General features: G+C 37.8%; 1 protein-coding gene across 2 annotated transcripts in view; it reads left to right on the forward strand.

Moving 5' to 3' along the window:
• The window catches only part of LOC145666931 (retinol dehydrogenase 14-like), a 93,499-nt gene that overhangs the window by 15,576 nt on the left and 58,799 nt on the right, over positions 1–19,124 (forward strand). The window contains exon 1 of one of the 2 annotated variants that reach the window (XM_081734534.1): positions 4,645–4,821. The exons of the other annotated variant lie outside the window; for it this stretch is intronic. The gene's annotated coding sequence lies outside the window, so the exon portion shown is untranslated. Of the gene's footprint in view, positions 1–4,644; positions 4,822–19,124 lie in introns of those variants that run through there. 2 annotated transcript variants of the gene reach the window in all.

Consider the following 19,124-nt stretch of genomic DNA (forward strand, 5'->3'; position numbering starts at 1 on the left):
CAGCAGGAAAAGAACGAGAAATCACCGCTCCGCGCGTATCAGCTGAGACCCAGAGCAGCGCCAGTTGAAACCCTGGCGAATGAGAACCCAACCAAAACACACACATACACATACAAAGGCTTCCCTGTGAAAAGGTTCGCGCGCCAACATTGCGTTTAGTATCGCTTGAGTTGGTTAAAATCAAGAAAAGAAAAGAAAATAGTTCTACCCGAGCATTCGGCATCCGTATAGTTTAAAATTATGGTTAGTTAAAACCTACTGGTTTACATTTGGCTGTCTTCCCAAATGCTGTTCCACACAATTTTCATCGCAAGATAAATAGCACCAGGCACCGTGTCCAAGAAGGGAGGAGGGGGTAGGCCCCCTAAAGTTTTACTGGCCCCCCTAAAATTTTCACGGTATGCTTGCAAATTAACTACCGTACAATATGTGATGAACTATAATATGGTTGGATCGGGCTCACCCTAACTTCTACCGGCCCTCCCCTTACATTTTTGGGCTGGCTACGGACCTCAATGGCATACGTACGAAACTTGAACCTCAAATGGAACGAAGCTTAAACTTGGTCTGAAAGCAGCTTAATTTGAGTGAAAATAAAGGAAGATGGCTTAAACTTATGTAAACGATTGAGATAAAGAAAACACGGTGTTTGTCTACCACGAGGTTCCCTTCTAGATTTCAAATAATGCACTTGACTTCAAAAGGTACATAGCACATGTCCACGCTTTCTTGCAGAAAATTTTGTCCGATTTTGAGTGGGGGAGAGCAAAAAATAACGTAAGAGAGCTCCCGCTGGACACTGTTTGGTAACGGACAACGTTGACATCTACCGGTGAGTTTCTTTTCACAGTGAACACAACGGAAGACTTCCAAATTATCGAATACTCAAACTTAAAGCAGTACATCTGTAACTACTGGTTGCAATAGATTAATAAGATCGATGATAGAATCTGTTCCTCGGACTCTTAATCCATATCAAAAAGCCATTATCCCTTACTGTTTTTGCTCTGCCCCGTGGGTTTTCTCGAAGTACGGTACTTCCGTTTTCTCCCTCTTTCTCATTCCACCAATTCTTCCATAATCATTCACTTGCTTTAATCATCTGTCTCCCTTATCCTAAAGGGGTATAATCGTGGGACGTTAAACTGAATTATTTGATTTCTTTCAGAACTAAAACTGAAACCGGAAGTAGAAATTGATCTTTATTACTTCTGTCTGGTTGCAATAAAAATAATACAATCACAGATGAAACAGTTCTTGGCACTGAATCATATATAAAAATATATATATATATATATATATATATATATATATATATATATATATATATATATATATATATATATATATATATATATATATATATATATATATATATATATATATATATATGCTTGTCACTAACTATTCCCATTTTATCCATTATACGATCAATGTTGTGATCGAATAAAGGTAGATTTTCATACCTCTTCCGATTTCAACAGACAGATTAAGGCCAAAGCAAAACTCTGTTCTTGGAGCACTGAATTAGTCTTGAAAGAAGTTTTCTGATATCTTTTACCGTTTTTGCTCTATTGAAATAAGTATTGAAACCGGAAGTACTAGTGATTTCCAACCATTTCCGGTTTTGGGAAAGTATTGCGAATGATGATGATGGTGTTCTCGTGAGGTGCTCAATTTAATTGCTGAAATCCGCTTGTCGCGATCTATTACCGTTTTAGCTTTAGGGTGATTAATGCTAACCCCGAATACAGTTGATTTCTACCACTTCCGATTCTAATAGACTGTTAACGGAGCAGATGAAAAATTACGCCACATTATAAAGTTTTTAAATGAAGTTTATGAACAATATTCGCTGATCAGCTTTTGAGAAAACCACCCGAAAAAAAAAAGAACCCACGCCCAATAATAAACTACTTCTTATGGATATCTTGAGAAGAAACAGGATAAACCTCATTATAGGCTTGTTAATAAAATATTTATTTAAGAAATGTGAACAGAGTTTAGGGATGCGCACGATACAAGATGTGTGGGCTGTCTCGTCTCGAAAATGTGCTGTAAAAGTAGTGTCTCGACTCGAAAAATGTATATTTCTCTATTGGAAGAGCCGTGTCTCGACTCGAATTTTGTCAGGAAAATCCTGTCTCGACTCGTCTCTTGCGCATCCCTAACAGAATTAGCTTATCAAATTTTAACAAAAGCGTCTGAGAAAAGTCACCACAACGCCGGTAGAACATCCCTTGTGGGCTTTTTCAGAAGTACCTTCAGGCGAATGCTGTAGGATTGTTAAAATGGGTTATAATATTTGGATAAAACCGACTGTCAACTGAGAAAATTGTCTATATATATATCCCCTGGTGTTTCTCATTCAGTTGCTTTTCCTTCTACTAGCTCTTAGGTGTCTATCCAGATAAACAAACAACATTTCAACTTTAGTCGTAATTCGAATCTTTCGACACATGTTTTGAATCCTTCGTGATATCGGCCCTGTCTGAATCCGTATGTGTTTCACGCTCCTTCCAATTTCTACGATTACCGTCACTGAATTCCACTCCCTACATTTCATTCATGATATTAAAGAGGAATTACTAAGAAATTTGTGTAAAAATTTCGCTGAAAAAAAAAAAATGTGTAGTTCTTCCTAGCTGTTTCCTATACTTCTTCATCTCCTACTTTCCGAAAGGAAATCAATTCAAAATAAAGCACTCTTACATATATCTAAATTGTGTTATTTGTATATAGCGCATAATGTCACATTGTGATCTGGAGGGCCAACGAAAATTTAGAGGTAAGCATGCCTGCTTAGTCTCCCCGTCGATGCAGGCTGGCCTATTTCTCATTGAACTTCTGGTTTAGTAAACTATGTTATATATATATATATATATATATATATATATATATATATATATATATATATATATATACAGGGGCGGATCCAGGGGGATACGGACAAAATCTCGCGGCCGAAACATCGCCGCCCAAAATCTCGCCGGCCAGAACCTCGCGGGACAAAATCTCGCCGGGCCAAAACCTCGCGGGGCCAAAACCTCGCCGCCCAAAACCTCGCGGGACAAAATCTCGCTGGGCCAAAACCTCGCCGACCAAAACCTCGCGGGACAAAATCTCGCCGGGCCAAAACCTCGCGTTGCCAAAACCTCGCAACCCAAAATCTTGCCGGGCCAAAACCTCGCCACCCAAAACATCGCTTGGCGAAAACCTCACCGCGAATGAAAATTTTCTTTAAAATTACCCAATGAGTTTCTTAATATGCAATTCCACATTACAAATAATAATAATAATAATAATAATAATAATAATAATAATAATAATAATAATAATAAGAAGAAGAAGAAGAAGAAGAAGAAGAAGATACAAAACATCGTGTGCGTGGGCTTTCTCGAGTTATTACCGTTTCCTCCCACTTTTTTTATTCGACCATTTCCTTCATCCTGGTCATCTACGTCTCCTTTAACCTACAGGACATAATCAAGGGACGTTGTAAAAACTCATATATTATTTCATACTTTCATAAATACTTGTTAAAATTGTTAAAATTTTAAGTTTTTGATGTTCCAAAGTTCACGAAACTAACCCCGTTAGTTGTCATTACTTTCCTTATGCAGATTTTCTTTCCCTATAACCAGTTTAAAAACATCCTGTCGCCCTACCTTCACATTGAAATCCTCTAATACAGAAATATAATTTTCACATGGTATCGCGGGACTTGGTCAAATACCCGTGATACATCTTCTGAAACAGCGTCTTTTATACCGTCATCCTTATCATCTGTTGGAACATTTACATTTTGGTCAGGCAAGATTTTGGGTATGGCGATATTTTGGGGCGCGAAGTTTTGGAAGACGAGGTTTTGGCAAGGCGAGGTTTTGGCAAGGCGAGGTTTTGGCCCGGCGAGATTTTGGCCCGCGAGGTTTTGGCCAGGCGAGGTTTTGGCCCCGCGAGATTTTGGCCCGCGACGTTTTGGGCGGCGAGGTTTTGGCCAGGCGAGATTTTGGGCCGCGAGGTTTTGGTCCGCGAGGTTGTCGCCGCGAGGTTCTGGCCGCGAGGTTTTGTACCCAAACCGGATCCAGGATATGATAAAGGGAGGGGCTAAACCATATTTTACCGTTTTATCCAGTGTAAAGCAGCATTGAAACCCATTTTATACAGTGTATACCTGAGCGTCAAGAGGGGGCTATAGCCTCTATAGCCCCCCTTGGATCCGCCACTGTACATGTATATATATATATATATATACTGTATATATAATCGAAGTTCCTCTGCACGTTACAGTATTGCAATCAAAGCAGCGCCTCATCAATGTATAAGTTAATAATGTATCCCCACGTTATATAGAGAAAAGCCAAGAAACAATCTCTTTCATATGGGCTTTGATTGTTTGTAAAGTGATCATAATCTCGGAGCCAGTTCATACGCAATGTGTGTTTTATGTTTGAGATGTGGACGGGGATAACCTTTTGACTCAGCCTCTTCTGTTCCATAACCGATAGTTCCTTGCCTCCAGGGATTTACGCAACTAAATGTCATTCGAGGAAAATCTTGCTAAAAAATACAACTGCTCTTTTAACATATCCTTGACTTTAAACAAAACAAATCTAAACTAAACGCATGGGAGAGTAAGTGTATTTAACCTGGGGTTGGTCTGCAGCTTCCTCCAGCGTAACCTTGTCACTTTAAAATACTAAATGACCCTGAAAAGGCTTACAGTAGGATTAAACTTCTCGTAAATATGAGCCTCCCTAGCTGTTGACTATTCTTAACTCATCCAGTGTCCGTAGAGTTCACTTGGAGGTCGGTCAGCAGGTACGTACCCCTTCTTTGCTTCAATAGCTCTTCACATTAGCGGAAGGAAACCCAGCCGCACGAAGATGGGATCTCAAACTGAATATTTAAGTTATAAAGTCTGTGTGTTTGTATGTTTCATACTTGGAACTTTTTTTAAGAGACTGCATGTCGGTACCGAAATACATATGTATGATATATATTCAGATTTTTGGTTGCATCCAAACCTTAATCCGAGTACAAATCTATTATGATAATCAAAAAATTATTATTATTATTATTATTGAAAAAGAAATTGACCCACTGTTTTGTGAATAACAGAAGGTATGATGTTTTATGGACATTGCATGGTGCATGGTAACATAAATATTACTGGGCCATTGGATATGGCCGCTACAGCTCTGTTTCAATATCATATATACACATGATTATCAAAATAAAACACGTAAAACTACACTTACAAGCTTGATATGGCGTTGGACACCTTTCGCCCTCAGAACGCCTCTTATCGGCTCTGGAATGGAGTCGTGAATGGTGGCAAGTTACAGGGGCGGATAGGGCTACCGGGCAAAGCCCGGTGTGCCTCTTTTCCCAAGCGCCCCCTAGATGCAGCATATAGAAGAAAATTTCGAACTGAATGGAACAAGCTTTAAATCCAGAAACTCGGTGCAGTTGAAAACAAGAAACATATTTTGTTTCAATTCAGGCGCATACGTACAAAACCGGTTGAATTTCCGGTTTTCTGAAGGTTTAATCAGCTTCCTCCATTTCAACCATAAACACAAACACTTCTGATGTCTCTGTATAAGCGTAACTTGTTATATATTATTTTGCATTTGAAATTAGGTTAGGTTATTTTGAAAATTATTCCGGGAATCTTAATTTTTTCATACCAGATAGTGAACCAATGTCTTTATCGTTTTTATAGGGTGACCCGTAAGTTCCTTCCTACTTATGTATCTCATGAATTGAGTTTTTTTTTCTGCATGCTGTTGTACATTCTCGTTCATAATCTTATGTGATGTCGTGTACTGTGAAGCATTTCTTCCGACTTTACTTCGACTTTCTTGCAATATATATTTTGAGGAAGGCTTGCCTACTTTTCCTTAAACTTGGCCTCCTCCCATCAGAGGCTCTAAACTGATTACGAGTCTGGTGTGTACTGTCTAAAAACTACTCAATCGACCATGTGTATAATACAAGGTAACTAAACAGGGTAACCAAAGTATTTGCTGTTCTAGAGCAGTGATAAACAAAGCGCAATACAGTGGTCGGTACGAACCTTTAGGTTTCGAAATAATCTTCATCAGCATCCAGCAGCTTTTGTCAATGTTCCTGCAGTTGAACAATATCCCGATGATAAAACTCGGCGGTCGTGCATGCAAGGTTCCTGAGTGCGTTCCGCAGGTCTACCTTATTTGTGATTGATCTTCCACGGATGTGGTTGTCGAAGAAATAAAACAGATGATATGCTGGCGCAATGTCCGGTGAATATGGTACATGTCGCAATGCCTTCCAACCAAGTTGCTGAAGGGTTTCCCGGGTCCTCTTTGCCAAATATGGCTTGACATTGTTGTGCAGAAATAGAATATCCTTGTGGTTCACCAATGCTGGCTACTTGTGCCTCAATGGACGGTGCACCGTTTGCAACTGCTGAGAGTAGAAATCAGCAGTGATGCTATGACACTTGGAATGAACTCATAATGCACTACTTGCCGACAATTCCAACATACAAAGAGTATAACCTTTCGTAGGCCCAGGGGTGGTCTCCAGGTATGAAGAACAGGGTCACGTGATGACAACCAATGTCTGGTGCGTTTGAGAGTGTCATAGAAGACCCACTCTTCGTCCCCAGTGAGCAAGCGATCAAAGATGAGCGTGTTCAGGTGCCGAGTGAGCAAAGACAGGCTGTCACAGGTTCCTTGTTGGCTGCCTACTAGGGTGGGCTGAATTTTTTTTTTCAGATATCCAGGATTGAGTAGTTATGAAAAGTTGTGCATTGGTACGAAATGAAGCCATGTCAAATATGTTGATTTGAAAACAATATTTAACCGGGCCCCCGTGGCTCTAAAGTGCCTAATTTTTTTGTTCAAATAAAATTATTTTAGGTAATAAGAACATACCAGACAATACTATTAATACATAAAACATGAAATACATGGTTTCAATATACGCAAATAACTATTAAGAGCTTAACTAACTTTCATAACTACGATATTAACACACGAAAAACCTTCGTGTTGAGCCCAGCTCAGAACTCTCAAACTTTAAGAGAATATAACTTTTTCGCATCTGGATGCAAAATACACAACACTGGCTTTCCGAAGGCGGCGCTTACATTGCTGAATTCAAATAAACTAGAAACGATATGGCTGTGAGCCTCTCTTCCTGTATTGTGGGGGCGCAGTGGCTCAGTGGTTGCAGTTGCTCGGCAGACGCCGTGCTGTTCACACCGCTGTCTCTGTAGGTGTGCGAGTGGCAGTGTTGAGTGGTTTTTTTTCAACTCACGCCGCATTGTCAAGTGGAGTATTTTCTGCTATCAAGTACTTAGTGTTTGCCATTTGCTAATTTCATCATATAGTCTAGTGCGAAGTACTGTTTTCCATTCTCAGTGAACCATGTCAGTTATTCGAGTGAATACCTTACGTTTATCATTCCAAGATGTAGTAAATAAGCCTAATACATTAGTGTTACATGAATGGATTCGTAATACTTTCAATTTACTTCCAGATCAAGTTGTCAGTATTGAGTTCGATTATAGTCGTAAACAGTTATATCTAAAGTTAATATCGCAAGTGATTTGTGAACAAATTCTCTTTCGTATGAATGGAAAAGTCACTTATTCAGATGAGCTTGGTACATACAATATTTTAATAGATTCCGCAAGTTCCAATGTAGTGACAGTTCGTTTACATTTGGTACCCACCGAATTAGAAGATCAACATATTACCCGTGTCCTATCTCAGTATGGTGATATCAAATCCATTACAGATGAAATGTATTCTACTGGCCATATCTACGAAGTCCGAACTGGTAGAAAGATAATACGTATGTGTATTAAGCGCCCTATACCTTCTTATGTGACTATATGTGGTTTACGATTGTGGTTAACGTATGGAGGCCAAGTTAAAACCTGCGCTATTTGTGACTCCCCGAATCATTTTTTGATGGAATGTGCGAAGCGCCGTCTCCCTCCAGCCGTATCGGCTTCCCTCACCAGTGCTCCAACATCCAGATCACCGCCCATGCCCGGTTCTTTGAACAAAGTGGATACTTTACCGGATGTTCATTCATTTACCAGCTTTCCCGTATTAAGTGAGAAACGTCCTCCGACTTTACAGGAAAACCTTCCATCGCCAACTATGACTTGTGATCCTACTCTTCCAAGTGCACTCACTATAAATGAACCTACTTGTCAACTCGATGTCCCCAAGAGTTTTACCAATGCACCTATCACTAGTACTCCTGCTACTGTCTCCCAGAGAAACCTTGAATCCAATACAACATCTCAGAGTGACTCATCAACCTCCAGTACCATTGTGACGACTTCTCCGGATCGTCCACAACAAACTCCTCCTGCTCCAGCATTTCCAAAATCGGAAGAGGATCAGTTACCTGAAACCGCCGTAAATACTCCGTTGTCAGCGATCACGGATGACTCCCGCCAGGAAATGAGTGTTTCATGTGAGATGGATTCTCCAACTATAGAAGCTTCCCAGTTTTCCGCTCTACCCGAAAAGAGGCGTAGAAAAGGCCGATCTCAGTCCTCACCTCGTGATAAACCCGATCGAGCCAATAAACATCAGAAAACTAAAAGTGTTCTCCCTGTGAACCATAATTGTGTGTCTGGTTTCACGAGGTCACGAGCAGATCCCCATCAAAGTGAACTAAGCACTAAGGTAAACGACGTTGTTGCCCCTCCAGACAAGTGATCATAGCACCTCCCACTTTAGGATGGGAATATGTGCGACAGATATTACCCGTCTTTGTTGTGTCAAGTGCATTATGCCATTTCTTGGTGCAGTGTTTATTTGGTGTATTTTTCTTCTTTTGTGGCCATTAACTATGTTTGCAACGCGTATAGCCACCATTAATATCAACGGTATTTCTAGTCTTACTAAGCAAAAAGCATTAGCCGATTACATCACCAAATCAGATCTGGACATAATTTTCCTTCAAGAGTGCAATATTGATCATTTCTCCTATCTCTTTAATCACATGTGGGAAATCAATCCTGCCGAAACTGGTTCTGGCACAGCTATTTTATATCGTAAAGATATTTCTTTAACCGACTTTTCTAAATTTCCGTCAGGTCGCATTATTACAGCCAATTATGAAAATATACATTTTTGTAACTTATATTCACCTTCAGGCAATAATAATCGTTCCGAGCGCAACTCTTTCTATCTCACTGACGTTCCCACGGAGTTACATTCTGGTACACGAGATTTGATCTGTGTAGGAGACTACAACGCAGTGTTAGATCCTATAGACTCAAGTTTTGGTTACAATACTTCTCTTACACTGCGTAAATTGGTTCAAGACTTTAAGTTAGTTGACGTATGGCGTCATTATAAAGGTAACACCCCAGGGCACACTTTCTTTCGACAAAATGGATCCTCACGTTTGGATAGGATCTATGTCAGTACCACCTTAATTAATTTTGTGCGCTCCATAAACGTTCAACCAGTATGCTTTTCTGATCACTGTGCTGTGGTTTGCACCATTGATTTACCCATCCATAAGTACTTAAAGTCCTCCTTCGTTTGGTCACTCAATAACAGCATTTTAACTGACGAGGATCTTCAGTTGCTCATTACCAATAGATGGAATTATTTAATGCAATTTAAACCTCACAAGAAAAGTTTGTTTTCATGGTGGTTATATCAACTTAAGCCTTCTTTTCAATCTATCTGTAAACAGCACAGTAAAGACAGGTCCTCTCTTCTTAAAGAGCAATATAATTACTACTATAACTTATTATGTGAATATTATAAAGAACTTGCTCAAGGAGTAGACGTACTTCCTCGTATTAAGGAAATTAAGGCACTCCTACTAACTTTACATCGTAAAAAAAATCAAGGTTTTTTCACGAGAGGCAAAACGACAATGCTTCAGCATGAAGTTGCCTCTTTACACACAGTTAGCCGTGAAAGGCGAAGAGGTAAACAAAACCTTATTTCCAAGGTCACCTTTCCTAACGGTGACGTTCACGAGCATGATCACGTACTCTCAGCTCTGTATGATGCATACCAGAACCTATATTCCCCCGCTCCAACCCAATCCTCTGAACCTTGCTTCGAACATCCGATCGGTTCTATCACCCCGGAGGCTCGTAACATCCTCAATGAGCCCTTTACAGAACGCGAAGTTCGCCAAGCTATTTTTGCGGGGAAGTTAAACAAATCTCCGGGACCTGATGGTCTTACACTAGAATTTTACCGCCAATTTCATGGCATTCTCACGCCTTTTCTCACAGAAATGTATAACGAACTCCGAGTCACACCCACGTGGAGCTCTTCTTTTACGGCTGGCATTATGGTCCTTGTACCTAAACATGCAGGTGCGCATGATTTTGATAATTTTAGACCGATTACCCTCCTTAGTGTTGATCAGAAAATTTTGTCACGTTGTCTTGCCTCTCGTTTAGAACCGTTTTTAAATCAGGTCTTACATAATGATCAGTATGGCTTAAAGCATACCAAACCTATGTACTTAGCATTAAGTAATATACGAGAAGGTATTCATTGGTGTCAGAAAACTAGTTCTCCACAGGCAGCTATATTAGCTCTTGATTTCCATAAGGCATTTGATAGGTTGTCACATGATTACATGTTTACAGTACTTGCAAAATTTGGTTTCGGAGACAGTTTTCTTAATTTGATTAAATTTCTTTATACTCAACGATATGTAAAATTAAAAGTTAATGGTGCACTTACAAATCCCATCAATGTACGTCGAGGCATTGCACAAGGCTGCCCCCTGTCTTCCATTCTGTATAGCTTGGTTCTCGTGCCCTTTCTTTTAAAACTGGAACAACACATTCAAGGTATACAGATTGGTGCAACAACCTTAAAATTACAAGCATTCGTCGATGATATACATTGTTTTCTTAACAGTCCACAAGAACTGTCACGTGTTGAAAATCTCATATCGAACTATGAGCGCATTTCAGGTGCTGTTCTGAATAAACAAAAGTCACGCCTGATGTGTATAAATCCGGCTGACCAACACGTGTATTTTTCTACGATTTCTTGTACTGATCGCATCAAACTCTTAGGTGTAACTTGGCAACGCCGCATAGCAGACACTATAGAATACAATTTTCATACCACAACATGTACTTTGGTTGCACTCATTCACCAAAGTAAAGCCCGGCATGTAAGTCTTGCAGGCCGAGTTTACCTGTTAAATGTTTTTATTTTTAGTCGTCTTTGGTTTTTGACACAATTATTTTCCTTGCCGAAGAAATACCTCAGTGTGATACGAAAACACACAGGGCAACTGCTGTGGCATAATCACTGCCTACGAGTAAGTCACGAGACTGTGTGTTTATCAAAAGGTGCTGGCGGCCTCGGGCTTAAAAATATTCAACTTCAGAGCTACTCGCTGTTAGCATTAAGCGACTGAATCGCGTGTGTCAAACATTATGTTTATATTCCGACTCCCTTTCCAGCAAGGCTTTGTGTGTAACATTACGTCATATTGAGCTACAAGCTCCCCTGCATACACAACCATGGGATAGCATTGTGCCATACCTCAAGGACGTATTTATTGATATTAGCTACTCGCTTATCGCACGGAGTCACCTTGAAGACCTTTCCGTAAAGCAATTATATAATCAATTTCACGCTATCACAGTTTCTGTTCCCGTATAGCAGAACATTACCCAATGAAAAACTGGACGCAAATCTGGGCGAACATTAATGCACCGATATTGTCCCCTGCCCTGCAGTCTCTGTGGTACAGTGTTGTTCATAATATATACCCTACAAACGGGAGACTCCATGAATTGGGTATCCGCAGCCTCTCTTTTTGCGGCACCTGTCATGCTCTCGATATTTTACAACACCGGCTCGATAGTTGTTCAAAGAACGTTACAATTTGGTCTCACTATCAAAAAATCATTGCCCGTATATCCCGAACAACTCCTTCTACTATCACTTGTCCGTCACTAATGTTATTTCCTGATTATTACTTTTATCCCTGTACTAAACATAATGCAATTCTGTGGATCACGTCCCATACTATAGATATTCTTTTATGTAATGATTTTAATGGTAATGTGACTTTGTACGTCCACCAACTTTTGTTACGCATGCACACTATTGCATTTCCAATTCGTAAACAAAAGTTTGCTAATTTTCTTGCAGCAATTTATTAATGTGTCCATTGTATGTTTGTTTATGCTTTCTGATGTAATTGGCTGCTAAGAGTACAACTTTTGTTTGTTTATTGATTCTGATGTAATCGATCGATAACAGTACAATAAAGTATTTAAAAAAAAGTGGTAGAGCGTTCACCTACGGTGCTTTGGGTCCCTGGTTCGATCCCAGCTCCCTGGACTTTGTGGTGGACAAACACCGTGCTCGTGGGTTTTCTCGGGGTTCTCCCGTTTCCTCCCACTTTCTTCATTCCACCATTTCTCTCATAATCACCGCCTCCTTTAGCCTAACCGGCATAACCGTGGGACGTAAAACTTTAAGATTTCATTTCATTTTTTCTCTCCCTGTATTGTCTTGCCTTCGAATTAAGGATATGATTTTGAATTATAACTCAAAATGCAAAACGATCATTAACCCCATTAAGAAACGAGATACCCCCTGTTAAGAGCCAAATTAAAGAAATTTAAGAACGGTGCTCAGAAGTTATTTGATATTTTCTCTTGCAAATGCTGCGATAGATTAACCTGTAAGTGTGATAAATCAAATTAAATACCGCTTTTTGAGTGGGAGTTCATATTAGATAAGAGAAATCAGAGACAAATGACGATTTGCAATGTAGATAAAGCAGAAACCCATAAGCTCAAAAGAAAGCATGACACACAGATCGATTATGATGCTGCGGTACCAATTACAAGAGGGTTATAATCATTAGCCTCAATCCCGCACTTCGAACGTACATTAAGCGCTTCCACCCCGAATTCAGACGATGCAGAGTTCGCATGGAGCTATCGTTTAGAGAATAAAATTTAAAGTAAACCTAAATAAGCAATAGTGAGCCCTAAACAAATGAGTACCGCAAAAGATTTAACAGGTGACTCGAATAGGTCGGCTGCTAAAATTGCATCCGCTGTTTTAAAGGATATGAATTTACTGAACAAAACTAACTAAGACAAGGTAGTAGATAAAAACAAAATCCGTAGGAAACTAGCAAAAGAAGAAAAAGAAAAAAAGAAACCGCTACAGTGTAAAGCTATTAATTTTAAGGGTCTCTATTTTGATGGCCTAAAATACCAAACTATAGTTCGCAATTGTAGTAGCAAAGCACTGACGAATATGCGGATTATATCGATTTGATCGATTGGTCAGAAGTAATAGTAACGAAACCTCCAATTTCGGCTAACGTATCAACAGAAGAACTAACCAAAATGATTGTGGAAAAGAGGGGGTTCCACAGTTTGTCACGTTCCCCTTCCACACACAGGCTTTGGGGAGGTGTATAAAGGTAGTAACAGAATCTTCTTCAGAAGTATGCGGTAGTGTTGAACGAGACGGTTATATTCGCGCAAAACTGGGAGCACGAAAGTATCTACCAAGCTTCGGACATAAATCTCAATATTTTGTTCCAAGATTCAACTAAGGAGCTTTAGGTAAGAGGAGGGTGGGTTTGAGGGACTCGCTGTGTAGCCACCTCCACGTGGTGAGCTCTGGGCTGGTTTGGTGTTTGTTGGTCCATTTTTCAACCTTACCGTATGTATTTGTGTCTGTACTATTATATCTAGTAAACACCAATCAGACGAAGAGCTGCACATCAGATCAAAACATTTAAAATCCTGGGGTCAAGTTAAAGTATTACGAATCTTAACAAATTTTCTAAACATACTTAAAATAATGCTATATATTTAAAAAAGAAAAAAACAAAATATCACTTTTCGGACCCGCAGGGCCTAGTGAAATATTTTTATCTGCCTCTGTTTTGGGGAAGAAACATAGCATTATAGAACTTTTGCACGGTACTCAAACTTAATTTTCTGAAAACAAATATTTCAATAATATTTTCACTACTCACAACCATATTTTTCAGCATTAACGTTCTTTCGGGCTCCCGGGGACCGGTTAAATATCTTTTTATCCGGCTCTGTTTTGGCTAGGAAACATGACATAAATTTTGCACGGTACTCAAACTTAACTTTCTAAAAAAATATATATATATTTAAATAATATTTTCACTATTCACAACTATCCTCTTTTTTTTTTTTAAAAAAAAGATATACGTTCTTTAGGGCCCCCGGGACCCGGTTAAATAACTTTTATTCCGGCTCTGTTTCTGTGAAGAAACGTAACATTATACAATTTTTGCACGGTACTGAAACTTAACTTTCTGAAAATATGTTTTATTAATATTTTCATTGCTCGCTACTTGTTTTTTTCAAAATTAGCGTTCTTTCGGGCCCACGGGGCCCGGTTAATATATTTTTATCCGGCTCTATTTAGGTGAAGAAACATAACATAATATTACCTTGTATACAACTTTCGCATGGTACTCAAACTTAACTTTCTAAACTATATATATATATATATATATATATATATATATATATATATATATATATATATATATATATATATATATATATATATATATATATATATATATATCTTGCTCAGGCCCGTCTTTCAGATCCGGCATCTGAAAATTTTGACCGGAACGGGTTATCATCATTGCCATTTATTTGTTTTCTTATCTTTATTGGATATCCATGTTTGAAAGAAAAAAGGTGAAAAGGAAAAGGGAAAAAGGAAAGAACAAAAGAACCACAGCACAAGAACAAAACAAACAAAAAAACAAAGAAACAAATAAGAATAAACTATGAAAAAAATATCAACAATTTTCTTGCAAAGTGCTACTCAGCTTAAATCTATCCGCACCTATCCTGAACTATACTACTTAGTATTTCAATTTCTGATCCAACAACTGTAATAGTATGGAATACGATACAAGATACTTAAATAATACATTCTATTGTTATTAATTCTTATTTACTTATCTATCTATATTATCTAACTAATCTACTCTTCTATTTTGCTGTTATTTGTTTATTTTTATATTTTATTTCCCTGTAGTTCTTAACCATTTAATTCCTACTGATTGATTTCTTTTCTTAATTATTAAGATTTTTTTAAAAGATTATAGTCTTATTGTGTTTTTTAGTTACCTAGTTTCTAATTTTTATTTTTTTTTAAATTGCAATTATGGTTTCCTATTCTTGTTTAATGGTTTATTATATTATTTATTATCATGTATTAATACATTTATTAGTTAGACTACAATTTATCCTTTTTTCCCTCTTGTTATTCCACATGAGTGTTTAATAATATTGTTTAATTAATTTTATATTTCTTTATTAATTATTTGAATTGTTATATTATTTAGTTAAGTTTTATTTAATAATGTGTTGCTTCATCTTCTTTCTTCGGTTTTCACCGTATGACAATGGTTCCTCTCCCGTATGCTGTATGGTTATTTATCAAACTGCACTCCTCTTCACTTTTCACAACAAAACAGATCACTATGGTTTTTCACTGTATGATTGGTTCTCTCCTGTGGTCACGGAACACATTTACACTAACATTTCACTTCACTAATAACTTCCACTCTTATATGACCTAAATTTAATGGTTATTCATGAAGTATTCTGTGAGTTTCTCAGTTTCGTGTCCATGCCATATCACAGTCCTGTATGTGCTGACTTGAGGTCCAGGACCCACTCAGAGCACTTAGTGTGGATCCTGGTCCGTTGTGTCCTTCCGCCCGCACACCCAGGCTGGGACCGTCATTTCGGCCGAGATCGACTGAAGCGGTCACTATCTCTGAGACACTCCTCTTCACTTATCGTCCATAACGCAATGAGGTACACCCAAAAACCCGAAAACCGAAAACCCGGAAACCACGAATACAAAAACACACATGCGACGCACACACATAAGACCATACGCAACCGGAGTTCCATCCGGTGTAAACCGGGGATGCGATGATCCACTCGCTCCTCTCCCCCGGGGGGCACGGAATACCAGTGCCATCCTGAAGATTTTCTTCGGTCCGGAAGATTTTATTCATTCAAAAACACTCAAAGACACATCCACTCTAACTCTATTTACATTTATGCAATGCTTATTCGTTTTCATTGTAATAAGTTCTTCTTCTTATTTCTGAATAGCTGTTTGCTATTCGCTTTAAGATGTTAAAATCATTTTCGTTTTCGATTATTTGTATTAGATTTTTAAGTCTGATATTTTCCCTCTCTGGTATTACATCTTCTGTCAGAGGGCACCAAAAGATGTTGGTGCTCTGCTGTTCCGATTTCGCCGCATTCACAGATTATATTCTCTTTGGCCTTTATTCTATACAGGTAAGTTTCATAGGGGCCGTGCCCACTTAGAAAGTGAATGATACCTGGACTTGGATCTAGATGTTTTAACTTTTTCCTTTTATTAATTGTTGGAATAATATCCCATAATCTTCTTGATTTGTTTGAGTTTGTCCATTCTAAGTTCCATATTTCTTCTATAGTTTCTTCGATCTCCTTCTTTGTTGTTACTGCCTTGCCAAGAAGATCTATTAGCTTTTCGTTTTCTTTCTTTTTTAGCCAGTAGAATGCTGCTCTTTGTAGTATTACCAGATGTAGTGGTTTTATATGTAGTAGTATACATAATGCTTCATTTGGCACTGTGTTAAAGGCTCCACTTAGTCTTATAAGTAAATTTCTTTGAGGCCTATTTATGGAATCTCTAATTTTTTTTGTTCTCGAAAATTCGATGTACCCATAGACTTGAAGCGTATGCCATAGTCGCACATAGTATTGTATCATGGTATAGCTTTAATATTTTATTTGGTAACTTGTATGTATTTTTGCCAATTGTCATTAGTTTGTTGGCAATTTAATTACTTTTTTCAACTATATACTATACATGTTTCTCAAAGTTTAAATTTTCATCTATTGTTACGCCTAAGTATTTAAATTCTGTTACTCTTTTTATTTTTTTGATTTAATATTTTTATTTGTGGTTCCCTAGTTAATTTGGTTCCAAAAAGCATAAACTTAGTTTTTTTTTTCGCTGATAGCTTTAATTTATTTTCAGAGCACCAGTTATATAGACTTTCCACTACTTGGTTAGTTTTTGTTTCTATTTCTCTTCTGGAATTTGCCGAGGTTATTATTACAATATCATCAGCAAAGGCTATGATTCTATCTATTGACTCATTCTTTGCCATTTTCTCCAGGCAAGGCTGTAGTTGTATATCCCACATCAGGGGTCCCAAGATTGAACCTTGTGGACAGCCCTTTTCATTTTGTATTTCTTTATCTCCCATTTCTGTTTGTATAACAATTTTTCTGTGTTGGAAATAGTCTTTTATTACGTTTTGCAGATATTGTGGAAGCCTTAGTTTCTTCAAATTCTCTAATAACGCTGGTATCCATAAATTATCGAATGCTCCCTCGATGTCAACAAACAACGCTAGAGCATATTTCTTTTGGTAGCTACTATTTTATATTTGTTCTTTAAAAACATTCAGTGCATCCTCGGTCGATCTTCCCGCTCTAAAACCATATTGTAGGGTGTCATTCTGTCTATTTCTATACTTGTTTATCCTATTAGCTATAACTCTCTCATAAATTTTGCTTATGTTCTTTAGTAAACATATTGGTCTGTAGGCACCAATTTCTAAGGGGTCTCTGTCCAGGCTCTTAAGTAGTATAATTAACTTCGAAATTTTCCATTCATTTGGGAATGTTTGTTTCTTTAACAATGTGTTGTAAAGTCTTGTTAAGTAAGGGATCCATATATCTTTATTCCTTTTATATATTTCATTTGTTATTTCATCAAGACCTGGGGCCTTACCTGTTTTAAGTTTCTTTATAATTTTTTTCTACTTCATCATTTGTTACCAATTCGGAGTCGTCCACATCTACTACTGTTGCTTCTCTTGCATGATTTCTTCTTAGCTGCATCTGTCCTATTGTATCATCTTCCATCATATCCTTAGGGAAAAATTTCTGCATTAATTTGTCTAGTGTTTCTTCTCTTGTTTTTGTATACGTTCCATCTGCATTTTTAATTGTGCATAATGTTGTAGGATTAATCTTTTGCATAATTAATTTATATGGAAAACCCCAAGGATCCATTTCTATGTTTTTCGCCAGAAACAATTCCCAACTTCGTTTTTTCTCCAGTAATACCGCCTGTTCATATTCGTCCTTTACCTTTCTATAATTTTGGAGCCTAATATTTTTGAGCCTCGGTTCTATGGTTGCCTGATAACTTTTTCTTCTTGCTTTTACCATTTTTTTTAAATCTTTCTAATTTTGGTTTCCAAAAGTCACCGTATCCTACTTTTTTGCACTAATTTCGGAGTGGATTCTCTTATCGCGGTTATTGTGGCTTCTTCTACCTTTATTACCATATTGTTAACATCTTCTGTTTGTTCTAATTGGGGGAGGTCTAGCTTGTCTTTAAAAACTTCCCAATCTATTTTCTTTATATTTAATCTTTCTTTATTCCTTCCTTTATCCATTTTTACGTCGAAGGTTATGACTTCGTGGTCACTAGTAGTTTGTTTATCGTGAACCATCCAATTTTCTATTTTGTCCATAATGTTTATTGTACTGATTGTTATGTCTATAAATGATTCGCCTCTTGATCCTACGAAGGTTGGCTTGTTTCCAGTATTTATAATCGCAAGACCGTTTTGCATGATAAAATCTCCCAATTCCTCTCCTCTTTGATCGGTGTATGGTGAACCCCACGCTGTGTTCTTGGCGTTTGAATCTAACATTATTATGATCTTTTTTCCAGGGTTTGTCTGATTATTTGCTGTAGTTTATTTAGAAATGGTTTAATTTCCTTACTATATTGAAAATAAGAATTTATTAGCCAGATTGAATCAGTTCCTTGTGTAATTTCAACACATACAGTCCAATTATCACAATATTGTGAGATTTTTAATACTTCTAGATTTTTGTTCATGACCACAATCACTGCTAGGGAGGCCTCACCACCATAAATTATTCTCGCTGATGCTGGGAAAGCTACTAATCTGTTATTATACGTATATGGTTCTTGTAGAGCTATTAAATCGATATTTTTTGTTTCCACAAATCT

Source organism: Thermobia domestica, chromosome 12 (assembly GCF_964235325.1).
Source record: "Thermobia domestica chromosome 12, izTheDome1.hap1.1, whole genome shotgun sequence".
Taxonomy (NCBI): Eukaryota; Metazoa; Arthropoda; class Insecta; order Zygentoma; family Lepismatidae; genus Thermobia; species Thermobia domestica.